The following is a 14,201-nucleotide window of genomic DNA, read 5'->3' on the forward strand; positions in this document are numbered from 1 at the left end:
GTAACCTTTTCTGTCTGCATGAGCAAAACCTTAAGCCCACCATACAGCTTAGCTTATGGCACAGTGGCAGATGGAGCATGCAGGCAGCTCTTGGTAGACATGTCTCTGTACCATGGCCGGCATTAGAGACACGAGTCTAGGAAGATGCATTTGGCTCTGTTTTTGTGATTAGAACCTTTTTTAAAGCTTTCTCAGGTCTTGCTGGGCAGTGGTGGCACGTGCCTTTAATCCCAGCACTCGGGAGGCAGAGGGAGGTGGATCTCCCAAAAAAAAAACCAAAAAAAAAAAAGAGCTTTCTCAGGTCTTATGTGGATATATGTGGCCCCACAATGGGTGCCATTATAGTCAGACCTGTTCTTTTTTTTTTTTTTTTTTTTTTTTTTTTTTTTTTTTTTTTGAGACAGGGTTTCTCTGTGTAGCTTTTCGTCTGTCCTGGAACTTACTCTGTAGTCCAGGTTGGCCTCAAACTCACAGAGATCCACCTGGCTCTACCTCCCGAATGCTGTGATTAAAGGCATGCGCCACCACTGCCTGGCTTCAGTCAGACCTTTTCATCGATACCACCAGCTTCCCAATACTGACACAAACACTTATTATTAATTATAAAAGTTTGGCCAATAGCTTAGGATTGTTACTGACGAGCTTTTACGACTTAAATTAACCCATTTTCATCAATCTACTCTTTGTCTCATTGTTTTATTACCTTTACTCTGTAAAGTCCATGGTGCTTCCTCTTCATCTGGTTGGCAGCTCTCCCCTTCATCTTCCCAGCATCCCGTGTGCCTGAAAACCAGCTTAGTTATTGGCTGTTCAGCTTTTTATTAAACCAACCAGAATGACACATCTTCACAGTGTATAAAAAGATCATTCCACAACTCAGGAGTTCATCTGCAAGCCACTTGATTAAGAAACTGCCTTCGCTCCACTTTTCTCTTAGTTTCTCAGAGTTTGGCTTCATCCAAGCTTTTGACTTCAGGCACAGTTGATATGCTCATGTTGTACAAATCACAGCTTTTAATTTAGAATACTCTCCAGCTCTTTCTCTCTCTTTCTCATGCACCTAGCCATATTTGATGGTACTTAATCTCTAGAACATCTTGCAGAATCTTTACATGTTCAAATGCTTGTTTCCCCTTTCAAACATTTTTTTCCTTTTATTGAATTTTCTCTATATAAATAACATTTGGATAGGAGGATGGCTCAGCAGGTAAAGTGCTTGCCCTCAAAGCATGAGGAAGGACCAGTGTTAGGATCCCCAGAATCCAGGCCAGGCGGTGGTGGCACATGCCTCCCAGCACTCGGAAGGAAGAGCCAAGCGGATCTCTGTGAGTTCGAGCCCAGCCTGGTCTCCAAAGTGAGTTCCAGGAAAGGCGCAAAGCAACACAGAGAAACCTTGTCTCGAAAAACCAAAAAAAAAAAAAAAAAGATCCCCAGAATCCATGAAAATGCCAGCGGTGTAAGACATCTGATGTCAGTTTTGGGCCACTATATGATCCAGAACACAAGTGTGCCCATACAATTATGAATATGCATAGAATACACACATACCACACACATAGACATATTAAAACTAAATATGATCATCAACTCCTAAGTTATTTAGACTTAACACCTGGATGTCACCTTGGATACTTTAGGCAATAGGTTATAAACCTGAACTTGGCCACTAGACAAATGGTCTAAATAGTATTTCTAAATAAATAAATACTATTTAACACATTTCACGAAGAAATTTCTTAACCTCTTTAGCTTTGTTGTTTTTTATCACTATCACTTATAGATAGATAGATAGATAGATAGATAGATAGATAGATTGATAGATAGATAGATAGATTGATAGATTGATAGATAGACAGGGTGTCACTATGTAGCCCTGGCTAGCCTGGAACTCTCTATATAGAACAGGCTGGCCTCAAGCTGAAAGAGATCCGCCTGTTTCTGCCTCCCTGAGAGCTGAGGTTAAAATGTAAAATAATGCCTGGAAAGCTTTGCTTTGTTTTGTTTGGTTTTTCAAGACAGGGTTTCTCTGTGTAGCCCTGGCTATCCTGGAACTAACACTGTAGACCAGGCTGGCCTGGAACTTAGACATCTGCCAGGCTTTGCCTCCCTGAGTGCTGGGATTAAAGGTGTGTGCCTCACTGTCTGGCAAAAAAATCTGTTTTTCCCTTTTTTTCATTTTTTTGGGAGGGTGGGTGGGTGGGTTTTGAGACAAAGTATCTCAGTGTAGTTTTGGTGCCTGTCCTGGATCTTCCTGTGTAGACCAGGCTGGTTAAGATCTGTTTTTTTGACAGGATTTCACTATGTAAACCAGTTTAGCCTTGAACTCAGAGATTGCCTGTGTTTGGCCTTCTGAGTGCTCTGATAAAAGATGTATGCCATCAGTGTCTGACTAATATATTTTTATTTTATTTATTTATCTATTCTGTTAGTTTGAAAGACAATGGCCCCCAAAGAGCGTGGCGCTATTAGGAGGTATGGTCTTCTTGTAGTAGGTGTGATCTTATTGGAGGAAGTGTGTCACTTTGGAGGCAGGCTTTGAGGTGTCATATATACTAAAGTCACTCCCAATAAGACAGTCCACTTTCTGTTGCATGTAAAATGTAGAACTCTCAGCTCCTTCTCCAGCGCCATGTCTGCCTGCATGCTGCCATGTCCCACCTAGATGATAATGGACTGGACCTCTGAAACTGTAAGCCACTACCTTAGTTAAATCTTTTCCTTTTTAAGAAATGCTGTGGGGGGCTGGAGAGATGGCTCAGTGGGTAAGAATACTGACTGTTCTTCCAGAGGACCTGGGTTCAATTCCCAGCTCCCACATGGCAGCTCACACCTGTTTGTAACTTCAGTTCTAGGGGACCCGACACCCTTACATAGAAACACATGTAGGCAAAATACCAATGCATATAAAAAAATATTATAAAAGAAAACAAGAGTTGTTGTGACCTGGATGGTGGTTGTGGTGCCAGCGGTACATGTCTTTATTCCTGGCAGAAGTAGATGGATCTCTGTGAGTTGAGGCCAGCCTGGTCTACAGAGTGAGTTACAGGACAGCCAGGGCTACACAGAGAAACCCTGTCTCAAAAAACCAAAATAAATAAAGGAAGAAAGAAAGAAAGAATGAACAAAAGCACTGCTGTGGTCATGGTGTCTCTTCACAGCAATAGAGACCCTAACTAAGACATCTCTTTATTTATTTATTTTGTATTTTCAAGACAGGGTTGGCCAGGCTGGCCTTGAACTCAGAGATCTGTCTGCCTCTGCTTCCCAAGTGCTGGGGTGTGCCACCATTGCCTGACCAATTTATTTATTTATTTATTTATTTATTTATTTATTTATTTATTTATTTATTTATTTATTTATTTATTTGAGACAGGGTTTCTCTGGGTAGCTTTGCACCTTTCCTGGAACTCATTCTGTAGCCCAGGCTGGCCTTGAACTCATGAGATCCACCTGCTTCTGCCTCCAGAGATTAAAGGGGTGTGCCACCACTTCCCAGCTATTTATTTATTTATTTGTTTGTTTGTTTATTTTAATTTGGGACTAAAAAGATGGCTCAGAGGATGTGTTAGTCAGTGTTCCATTGCTGTGAAGAGACACCATGACCACAGTAAGACTTATAAATAAAAGCCTTGAATTGGGGCTGGCTTACAGTTTCAGAGGTTCAGTCCACTATCGTCCTGGTGGGACATGGCAGCATGCAGGCAGACATGGTGCTGGAGAGGGAGCTTGGGGGCTCTTGGACTGGACCCACAGGCAGCTGGAAGGGAAAGTCACTGGGCCTGGCTTGAGCACTGAACCTCCAAAGCCCACCCCAGTGACACACTTTCTGCACCGCGGCCACAGCTCCCAGTCCATGTCTAGTGGCACAGTTCTCTAATGATCAAGCAGGCAGATACATGAGCCTATTGGGACGATTCCTACGCAAACCACCATGGAGGATAACCGCACTCGCTGCTTTTGCTGAAAACCTAGGTTTCGCTCCCAGCACTCAAATGGCCACTTGCAACCATCTGAACTTCTAGTTCTCGGGGATCTGTTGGCTACACGTATGTATTACAGATACGTACATGTAGGTACAACATTTATACACATAATTTAAAGATAATGTTGTGAAAACAATTTATTTTATTTTACCGATCGTGTGTGTGTGTGTGTGTGTGTGTGTGTGTGTGTGTGTGTGTGTGTGTGTATGGGTGAGTGTAAGTGCCCAGAGCAAGGCAAGTGTGTGATCACTTGAAGCTAGAGTCACAGGTGGACAGAAGCTGCCAGATGTGGATTCTGGGGTCCTGATCCACCAATAGATTACTAGTTCTCTTAACCTACTAAGCCATCTCTCCAGCATCCAACGTTAAAAATCTGTCTGTCTGTCTATCGTCTACCTACCTTTCTACCTATCTATCTATTCATTCATTTATTTATTATTTAGTGTGTGTGTGCGTGAGCGTGCGTGCATGTGTGAAAACATCTGTGGGCACAGGGCTGCCATGGTAGGAGACTGGAGGTCAGAGCACACCAGTGAGCCTGTTTCCTGTACCACACTGGGTCCTGATGCTTACTTAACGTCAGGCACCTTCACTCACTGAAACATCTCACCCTTTTAGATTTTGTACATTTTATTTTTTTACCTTTTTGCCTTTATTTATATTTTGGGGAGAGGGCAGCCATGCCAGAATGGCTATATAGAAATCAGAGGACAATGAGGAGTCAATTCTCTCCTTCCACCATATAGATTTCACATACTGAACTCAGGTCATAGGGCTTGGTGTGAACATTCCTTACCTGTTTTTTGTTTATTACTTGGATAGAGGTTTTTTTTTTTCCTTCTTTGTTTTTTGTTGTTGTTGTTGGTTTTTATGAGAGACAGGGCTTCTCTGTGTATCCCTGGCTGTCCTAGAACCTCTCTGTAGACCAGCTGGCCTCAAATTCACAGAGAATCTCCTGCCTCTGTCTCCTGGGATTAAAGGCTTGAGCCACCACCACCCCGATGTGCAGAAGCTTCTTACTGATTTTTTTTTCTTCAGTCTGGGTCTCACTCTGTAGCTCACACTGGCCTAGAATTCACTGTATAGCACAGACTTCTCTCAAACTTGTGGCAATCTTCCTGCGTCTGCCTCCCAAGGGCTGGTATTACTGGCATGCGGCACCACGCCCAGCTGATCTGCTTCCTCTCAATCCTTTCTCCACATTATACCTGGCCTCTCGCATGGCTTCTTCTAAAGCTTGGCCATGTCTACTTCCGGCTGCTCAGAATTTCTTTCACTTCCTCAAATGGACTTTGCTCTGTTCCTTCCACAAATGCTGTTTCCTCCACTGGGGCTTCTCTCTCTTAGGACCACTTCCACTGGCTGGTTCTCTCTTTTGTCCCTTTCTGCCTCCAAGACCCTCAATCTCTGTGAGCCCCTGTGTGGGCACTGGGTACTGAACCTGGGTCCTCTTGCCCACTTCCAAGACCACTGGATGTCCCAGCTACCAGTGTCTCTGTGTGTCCTGTCACAGTGCTTATCAGCCCCTGTTTTGCTGCTTTCAATGATGTCTCCCTATGGACATGGGTTCTGTACTGTTCAGCACTGTACCTTCAGATCTTAGCAGCAGCCTGACCTCCAATAAAAATTCAATACATTTTTTTTTTTTTTGGTTTTTTGAGACAGGGTTTCTTTATGTAGCTTTGTGCCTTTCCTGGAACTCACTCTGCAGCCCAGGCTGACCTCGAACTCACAGAGATTCACCTGGCTCTGCCTCCCAAGTGCTGGGATTAAAGGCGTGTGCCATCACCGCCTGGCCTTACATTTTCTTTTTCTTTTTTTTCGGGGGGGGGGGGGTGTCAATACATCTTTAATCCCAGTGTTTGCCTTATCTTGCTTTTAAAGGTGAACTCTCTGCCGGGTGGTGGTGGTGCACACCTTTAATCCCAGCACTCGGGAGGCAGAGGCAGGTGGATCTCAGTGAGTTTGAGGCCAGCCTGGTCTACAGAGTGAGATCCAGGACAGCCAGGACTGTTCAACACAGAAACCCTGTCTCAAAAAACAAAAACAAACACAACAGAAGCAAAAATAAGAATTCAATACATTCATTTTGTTTTGTTTTGTTTGAGACAGGGTTTCTCTGTGTAGCCTTGGTTGTCCTGGATCTCACTCTGTAGCCCAGGCTGGCCTTGAATGTACAGAGATCCACCTACCTCTGCCTCTCTAGTGCTGGGATTAAAGGTGTGTGCTACCACTGCCGGGCTCACTCAATACATTTATTTTAGATTTATTTACTTTATTTTCTCTATGAGTGTTTTGCCTGTGTGTGTATGACTGTGCATCATACTTGTACTTGATGACTAAGAGAGGGTGTTTGATACCCTACCCTATCTCACCACACACACACATACACACACACCCTCCAAAGTAGGAGTGGTTGTGAGCCACTGTGTGGGTGCTGGAAACTGAATCTGTGTCCTCCCCAGAGCAGCCAGTGTGCTTAACAGCCGAGCCAGTTCTCCAACCCCAGTATTCTTTTTTTTTCTTTTCTTTTCTTTTTATTAAGAGATTTTCAATTCATTTTACATATCAACCACGGATTCCCATGGCCTCCCTCCTCCCACCCCCCAGCCTTCCACCAACCCACTCCCCATTCCCACCTCCTCCAAGGCAAGGTCTCCCCTGGGCAGTCAGCAGAGCCTGGTACATTCAGTTGAGGCAGGTCCAGTCCCCTCCTCCCTGCACCAAGGCTGAGCAAAGTGTCTCAGCATAGGCATTAGGTTCCAAAAAGCTGATTCATGCACTAAGTACAGGTCCCGGTCTCACTACCTGGGGCCCCCCTAAACAATTCAAGCTAAACAACTGTCTCACTTATCCAGAGGGCCCAGTATTCTTTTTCTATCTACCTATTTTCTTTTTTTTGTGTGGTGCTGGAGATTAAACCTGGGGCTTTGTACGTACTGGCCAAGTGCTCTACCACTAAGCTGTATCACCGGTCCAATTCTCTCCCTTAATCATATATCTTGGGAGATATTTCTTTTCTTCTATAACTAATTTATATGTAACCATTATGCTGGGTTTGCGGGAATGGGTAGAGGGGACCGGTTAACCTTGGAGCTTGCTAACCTACTAGTCTGGCTAATCAGTGATTTCCCGGCCAATGAGAAACCCTCTCTCATAAAATAAGGTAGAGAGAGACACCTGATTGGCCCTTCCGGCCTTCTTCATATGCAAGTATAAGCAAGCATAACTGTATACATACACACACAACACACTCGTTGTGAGAGAATATCCTTTAAGCTAAGCCACTGCCATCTTGGAGAGTTTAGCTTCATCCCCTTTCAAAAGTTCTAGCTGGCTTCTTGACTGTTTGCACCTGGATGGAGAAGCAGGGTGCTATGAGACCCTCCCCTGAGTGTCCTAGCCTCCTTACCGCCTGCTGTTGGTAACTCTACCTTCACTTCACATGATGGCAGGAGAGTTGTACAGAGTGTATAGGAAAGACCAGTGGAGGTGGGTCCATCTGTGTGGGTAAGGGAGAGCCCCCATCCCTGCGGGATAAAGGTTTTAGAGGTCCTGCTGTTGGGGTAGGCACACCCACGCCCCTGCATGTCACCCCTCACCTATGCTCTGTAGGAAACCCGATAAACTCATTTTCTGGAATGCCCTTTGGTGGAATTGTGCCTCGGTTAGTCACTGGAACCTTAGGGGAAAGGGTACATGTTTTGTCATTGCTTATGTCTCCCCCAGGGAAGGAACTTTAGCAATACTCAAAACAAAACAAAACAATAACTAACTAACTTGTTGGATTGGTTTAAATAAGGTGTTTTTTGTTTTGTTTTGTTTTTTCTTCCAAGATGGTCATTGTGTAGCCTTGGGTGTCCTGGAACTGGCTCTGTAGACTAGATCAGCCTTGAACTCTGCCTCCTGAGTGCTGGGATTAAAGGCATTTGCCACCACCACCAGGCAAATATTTTTTTTTAATGTGTTTTGCCTGTATGTATGTCCTTGTACCACATGCATGTCTGGTGTTCATGGAGGTCAGAAGAAGGCATCAGCTCCCCTGAAATGATAGTTGTAGACAATTATAAGCTACCATGTAGGTGCTAGGAATGGAACCTGAGTTCTTTGTATGAGTAGCCAGTGCCCTTAAATGCTGAGATATCTTTTCAGCCCCTTGTTTGAAACAAGCCATATCGATTGTCTTGAACTGAAGATGCTCTTACTTCAACCCCACCAGGGCCAAGTTTATAGACATACATCACCATGACCATGCCTGGTATAAAACACATTGCTTTTAAAAGGCTGTGGGATGTCTCAGCAATGAAAGCATTTGCCCACAAGCCTGAATACCTGAGTTCATGCCCCACAGACACCTGTGGAAGGAGAGAACCAGTTCTTTTTCATTTTGTTTTTCATGACAATCTTTCTCTGTGCAGCCCAGGCAGTCCTGGAACTTGATCTGTAGACCAGGCTGGCCTAAAACTCAGAGATCTACCTGCCTCTGCCTCCTGAGTACTGGGATTCAGGTATGTGCTACCATGCCTCGTGAGGAAAACCAACTTTTAAAAGTTCTCTTCTGGCCGGGTGGTGGTGGCACACGCCTTTAATCCCAGCACTTGGGAGGCAGAGGCAGGCGGATCTTTGTGAGTTCGAGGCTAGCCTGGGCTACCAAGTGAGTTCCAGGAAAGGCGCAAAGCTACACAGAGAAACCCTGTCTCGAAAAACCAAAAAAAACCAAAAAAACAAAAACAAAAAAAAAGTTCTCTTCTGGCAGTGGTGGCACAAGCCTTCAAATCCAGCACTCTAAAGGTAAAGGCAGGTTGATCTCTGTGAGTTCCAGGCCAGTCTGGTCTACAAAGAGAGTTCTAGGACAGCCAGGGCTACACAGAGAAACCCTGTCTCAAAAAAAAAAAAAAAAAAAAAAAAACAAGAAAAAAAGATTTGGAGAAAGTAGTACATGTAATGAGTCTTTCTCTGTCCCACCAGCCAGCTCACAAATCACTACATAGAGAATTATTAATTATGAAAGCTTAGCCTTAGCTTAGGCTGGTCCCACCAGCTCATAACTTAAATTAACCCATTTATATTAATCTATGTTTGCCTCATGGCTGTTTACCTTTCCTTCATTCTGTATGTCCGACTCCCTCCATGTCTCAGTGGTGTCTGATGCATGCCGAGATTTATCTCCTACTTCCTTTTTCTCTGCCTGAAAGTTCTATCTATAGCTATATATCTAGCTCTTGGCCATTCAGCTCTTTATTAAACCAATCACAGTAATATAACTTCACACAATATACAAATATCATACAGCAGGTACACACCTTTAATCCCAGTACCAGGAAGACAGAGGCAGGCAGATCTCTGAGTTGGAGGCCAGTCTGGTGTACAGAGTGAGTTCCAGGACAGCCAGAGCTACACAGAGAAATCCTGTCTTATAAAGAAAAAAAAAAAAAAGCTGGTATGGGCCTGCGGCTATGGTAGAGTATAAGGCCCTAGGTTAGATGAGAAGCACTAAACCAGGTCCTGTGGTCACACCTATAGTCCTAGTCTAGCGAGATTCAGGAAGGAGGGTAGAAGTTCAAGGTCATTCTTGGCATATATCAAGTTAGATTCTAAAATTAAGAAATTTGACAACACAGGGTTGGTGGGGCGGGCAATGATGGCACAGGCCTTTAATTCTAGCACTCTGGAGAAAGAAGCAGGTGGATCTCTGTGAATTTGAGGACAGTCTATAGTCTATAGTGAGTTCTAGGATAGCCAGAGCTGCACAATAGAGACCCTGTCTCAAAAAGACAAAAAAAAAAAAAAAAAAAAAAAAGAAAGAAAAGGGAGAAGTAGGTGTAGTGGGTAGCCATTCCAGCTTGGATCTGGAAGTTCCAACTCCCACTGAGACTCTGGCAACTGTCACACCTATGAGGTGGGGCCAGGGGAGGTGCCTGGAGACCTGAGAGCTGGATGGGTGAGCGCTCTCTCTGTGCCGGGACCCTGAATGGTGGAGGTGGACTGAGCAGAGCTCCAGAGAACACTGCTGGACTTCGATACACCTTCCCCAGACCTACCTATCCCTTAATTTGTAAGTTACGCCATTAAATAAATATTCTTTTAACTACGGGGAGTGGCCTTAATAATTTCACCAATAAGTAATTTGACAACACCAACTTATGGATCATTGTCTGTGATTTGGATTGATATTATCTAGGAAAAATTGGTATTATCTCGGGAAACAGAAGATATTCATATCCTGTAGCTGATCGATTCCACACCTAATGTATGTGACCCTTAAGTAACTTTGTGTTCAAAGTATTACAGTCTCTAATACAACAAAACCAGGAAAACATCTTGTTTGCTTTTTTGGGACCTTGGACCAGGGTATTGTGCATGCTAAGTATGTTCTTGGCCATCAACCTGCTCAGCTTCTCCCCAGGGCATAAGGTGTAAGGTGTCAGCTTGCTCTCTTTGTGTGCAGGGGCAAGCACACCTAAGTGTGTATGTGCACTGATGTGTGTGAGTGCCAATGCCTACTCGACTTGGGTGAGAAGATCAGAGGACAGCCTCAGGTATCGGTCCTTACCTTTGACTTTGTTTGAGGTAGTTGTTTCCAGCTGTGTAGCCCAGGCTAGCTGGCCTGCAAATTCTGGGGGTTCCCCGAATTTCTGTTTGTTTGTTGTTGTTTTAAAGACCTATTTTTATTTATATTTCTGTTTATGTTTAATTAGATCTATCTTATCTGTCTGTGCCAGTATATATATATGGTGGGGGGGGGGTATGTGCACACTTGTGCTTAGATAGATCCCTTGGAACTGTAATTGTATGTGGTTCTCAGGCGCCTGATGAGTTCTGGGAAACTCAAGTCTTGTGGAAGAGCAAGAACTGTTTTTAATCACTGGTCCATCTCTCCAGCTACCTGTTTGTGTTTTTGAGGCAGGCTCTTAAGCATCCAGGGTGGACTGGAGTCTTGTATGGAGGTGAGCAGGACACCACTCCATAGTTACTATAGTGCTGAGATAGAACCCAGGTCTTGGTGCTGAAAACAGAACCAGATTCAAAGCTCTAAGACAGGCTAAGATCCCCTTTTTGTATCCCTGGCTAACCTAGAACTCTATGTAGGCTGGGCTGGCCTCAAACTTACACCAAACCTCCAGCCTCAGTCTCACAGGTGTTGGACTTGCCAATGTGGACCACCATGTCGACTTCATCAGGTCTCCATAGAAAGCTGAGCTGGGACAAAGTACAGTTGAACTGAGGTTCAGTGATGGGTGGTCACACATGCATTCAAACTCAGCACTCGGGAGGCAGAGGTCGCTCTGGTCTGCACAATGAGTTTCAGGCCAACCCAAAAATGCATCTTGAGACCCTGTCTTAGAAAAAGAATGAGGTGGGAGGGACTGGACTGAGAGGTGGATCAGCAGTTCAGAATCATAGTGCTCTTGAAGAAGGCTGGTGTTCCTTTCCCAGCAACAACACCCAGCAGCTCCTAACTGCTGTAACTCCAGCGCCAGGAGATCTGATGCCTCTGACCTCCATGTACATCTGTACTCATGAGCACACACACACACACACCCCTTTGTGATGTTCAGTCTGTGAGCTTCAAGCATGCCACCTTTACCTGCATGGATCCTCCATGGAATTATCTGATTATATCATGTGAATTTTCCTCAGTTTTAAATAAAATTTAACTTAAAAGTATTTATTTTTATTTTAAATTACACGTATGTGTGTGTATGTCTCTGTGTGGGTGTGTGTGTGCACATGATTGCCGGTGCCTATGGAGTTCAGGGGATGCCCCTGGAATTAGAGTTACAGGTCGGATGGTCATGAGCTGCCAGTTGTGGCTTTGGGGACCCAAATTTAGGTTCTCTGCAAGATCAGCGAGTATGCTTAACTCCTAAGATATCTCTTTAGCCACTGATTTGTTTTTGAGACAGGGTTTCTTTGGTATTCTTGGCTGTCCTAGAACTAGCTCTGTAGACCAGGCTGGCCTCAAACTCAGAGAGATCCACCTGCCTCTGCCTCCAGAGTGCTGGGATTAAAGGTGTGCACCACCACACCACACCACACCACACCACACCACACCACACCACCACCTGGTTTGAGCTAGTTTTTTTTTTTTTTTTTTTTTGGCTGGCATTTTTATCTGCAGGGTCATATGCCACAGGGTCCTCCTGAGGCTGCACACTAGATGCATTGGGTTGTATCTCCTGCAGAGGACATGTCTGTTGCTTCGGATTCTGAGAAAGATGCTTTCCCAAATGCCCGCTCCCCCACCCCACCCCCCAGGCTGGGATTAAGGCTGGAGCCAATAGTGTATCACATAGCAACAATAGTAAAGAGTGAGCGTCTGCAGATTGGAGGCGAGGCGCCCCTGCCACAGCAGGCAGAGCAGAGCTATTTTGAGATCGTTTAGGTAGCATTCCAGTCTGATAGGTCCTCACATTGCCGCTATAGTTACCATGCATGGCCTGTGCTAAGGGACTACAAGGCACTGAAAAGACATCTTATTTGCATATGTTTCTTTTACCATCCATCTCTGAGAGCTCCCTTTTTGAATACAAAAGAACAATTTTGAGTCGTGTTTTTTTTTTTTTTTTTTAGTCAATCAGAATGTATTTTCTTTCTTTCTTTTTCTTTTTTTGGTTTTTCGAGACAGGGTTATCTCTGTAGTTTTGGTGCCTGCCTTGGAACTCACTCTGTAGACCAGGCTGGCCTCAAACTCACAGAGATCCGCCGTGCCTCCCGAGTGCTGGGATTAAAGGCGTGTGCCACCACCACCCGGCTAGAATATATTTTCTATACAGTAAGCATATCACATATGTGTTGTGGGGAGCATATGTGTGTGTGTGGGTGGGTGCATATGCCTGTACTGATTAGTTTTGTGTCAGTTTGATACAAGTTAGAGTCATTTGGGAAGAGGGGATCCCAATTGAGAAAATGCCCCTACCAGATTGGCCTATGGACAAGACTATAGCACATTTTCTTGGTTGATGATTGATGTGGGAAGGCCCAGCTCACTGTGGGTAGTGCTGCTCCCAGGTGATGCAAGAAAGCCAGCTGAGCAAGTCAAGAAGAGCAGGCCAGTAAGCAGCACTCCTCCATGACCTCTGCATCAGCTCCTGCCTGCAGGTTCCTGCCTTGAGTGCCTGCCTTGACTTCTCTGGATGATGGACTACAAGCTGTGAGATGAGATAAACCCTTCCCTCCCCAAGTTGCTTTCGGTGATGGTGTTTATCAGAGCAGTAGAAACCCTAACTGAGACAGTGCCTGGGCGTGAGGTATGTGTGTATAGGCCAGAGGCTAATGCTGGCTGTCTTCCACTCTCACTTTTCATCTTATATTTTTGAGACATGGTCTCACTGGATACAGAATTCACCAATGGGCTGGACTGGATAGCCAGGAAACTCCAGGGATCCTTGTTTCTCTACCTCCCAGCACAGGGATTACAGGTACATGTCACCACACCTGGATTTTCTTGGGGGTACTAGGGGTCCAGACTCAGCTCATCGTTTATGTTTGTAGAGCATCCACTTCAACCACCGAGACATCTTTCTGCATCCTCTGTTAATAACATTTTACTTTTTTTTTTTAAATTTGGTTTTCTGAGACAAGGTCTCATTATGTAGACCTGGCTGTCCTCGAATGCACTCTGTAGACCAGACTGGCCTTGAACTCACAGAGATCTGCCTGCCGCTGCTTCCAAAGTGCTGGGATTAAAGGCATGCGCCAAGATGCCTGGCTATTTTTCTTTTCTTTCTTCCTTTATGTTTTAATTTTATGTGTTTAGGTGTTTGGACTGTATGCATGTTTGTGTACCACCACATGTGCCTGATACTCTCAGAGGCTGGAGGCCAAAAGAAGGTTTCGAATTCCTTAGAACTGGAGTTACAGATGGTTATGAGGAGCCATGTGGGTGCTGGAAATGAAACCCAGGTCCTCTGGCAGAGCAGCCAGTGTTTTTAAACGGCTGAGCCATCTCTTCAGCCTTCTAATTTTACAGAAAAGGTTTTAGGTATGTGTGTGTGTTTATGTACAAAACGTTCCTGTCCCTCTTCCCTCTTTTCCTCCCTTTCTTCCTTTCTACATCTCTTCCTTCCTTCCTTCCTTCCTTCCTTCCTTCCTTCCTTCCTTCCTTCCTTCCTTCCTTCCTTCCTTCCCTCCTTCCCATATTCAACAGATGCTCATGCGCATAGGATTCGGTGCCAGTCTCCATACCAGGTGAGTGAGGGACGAAGGACCTTGCTC

This window comes from Peromyscus maniculatus, chromosome 20 (assembly GCF_049852395.1).
Source record: "Peromyscus maniculatus bairdii isolate BWxNUB_F1_BW_parent chromosome 20, HU_Pman_BW_mat_3.1, whole genome shotgun sequence".
In the NCBI taxonomy this organism is placed as follows: Eukaryota; Metazoa; Chordata; class Mammalia; order Rodentia; family Cricetidae; genus Peromyscus; species Peromyscus maniculatus.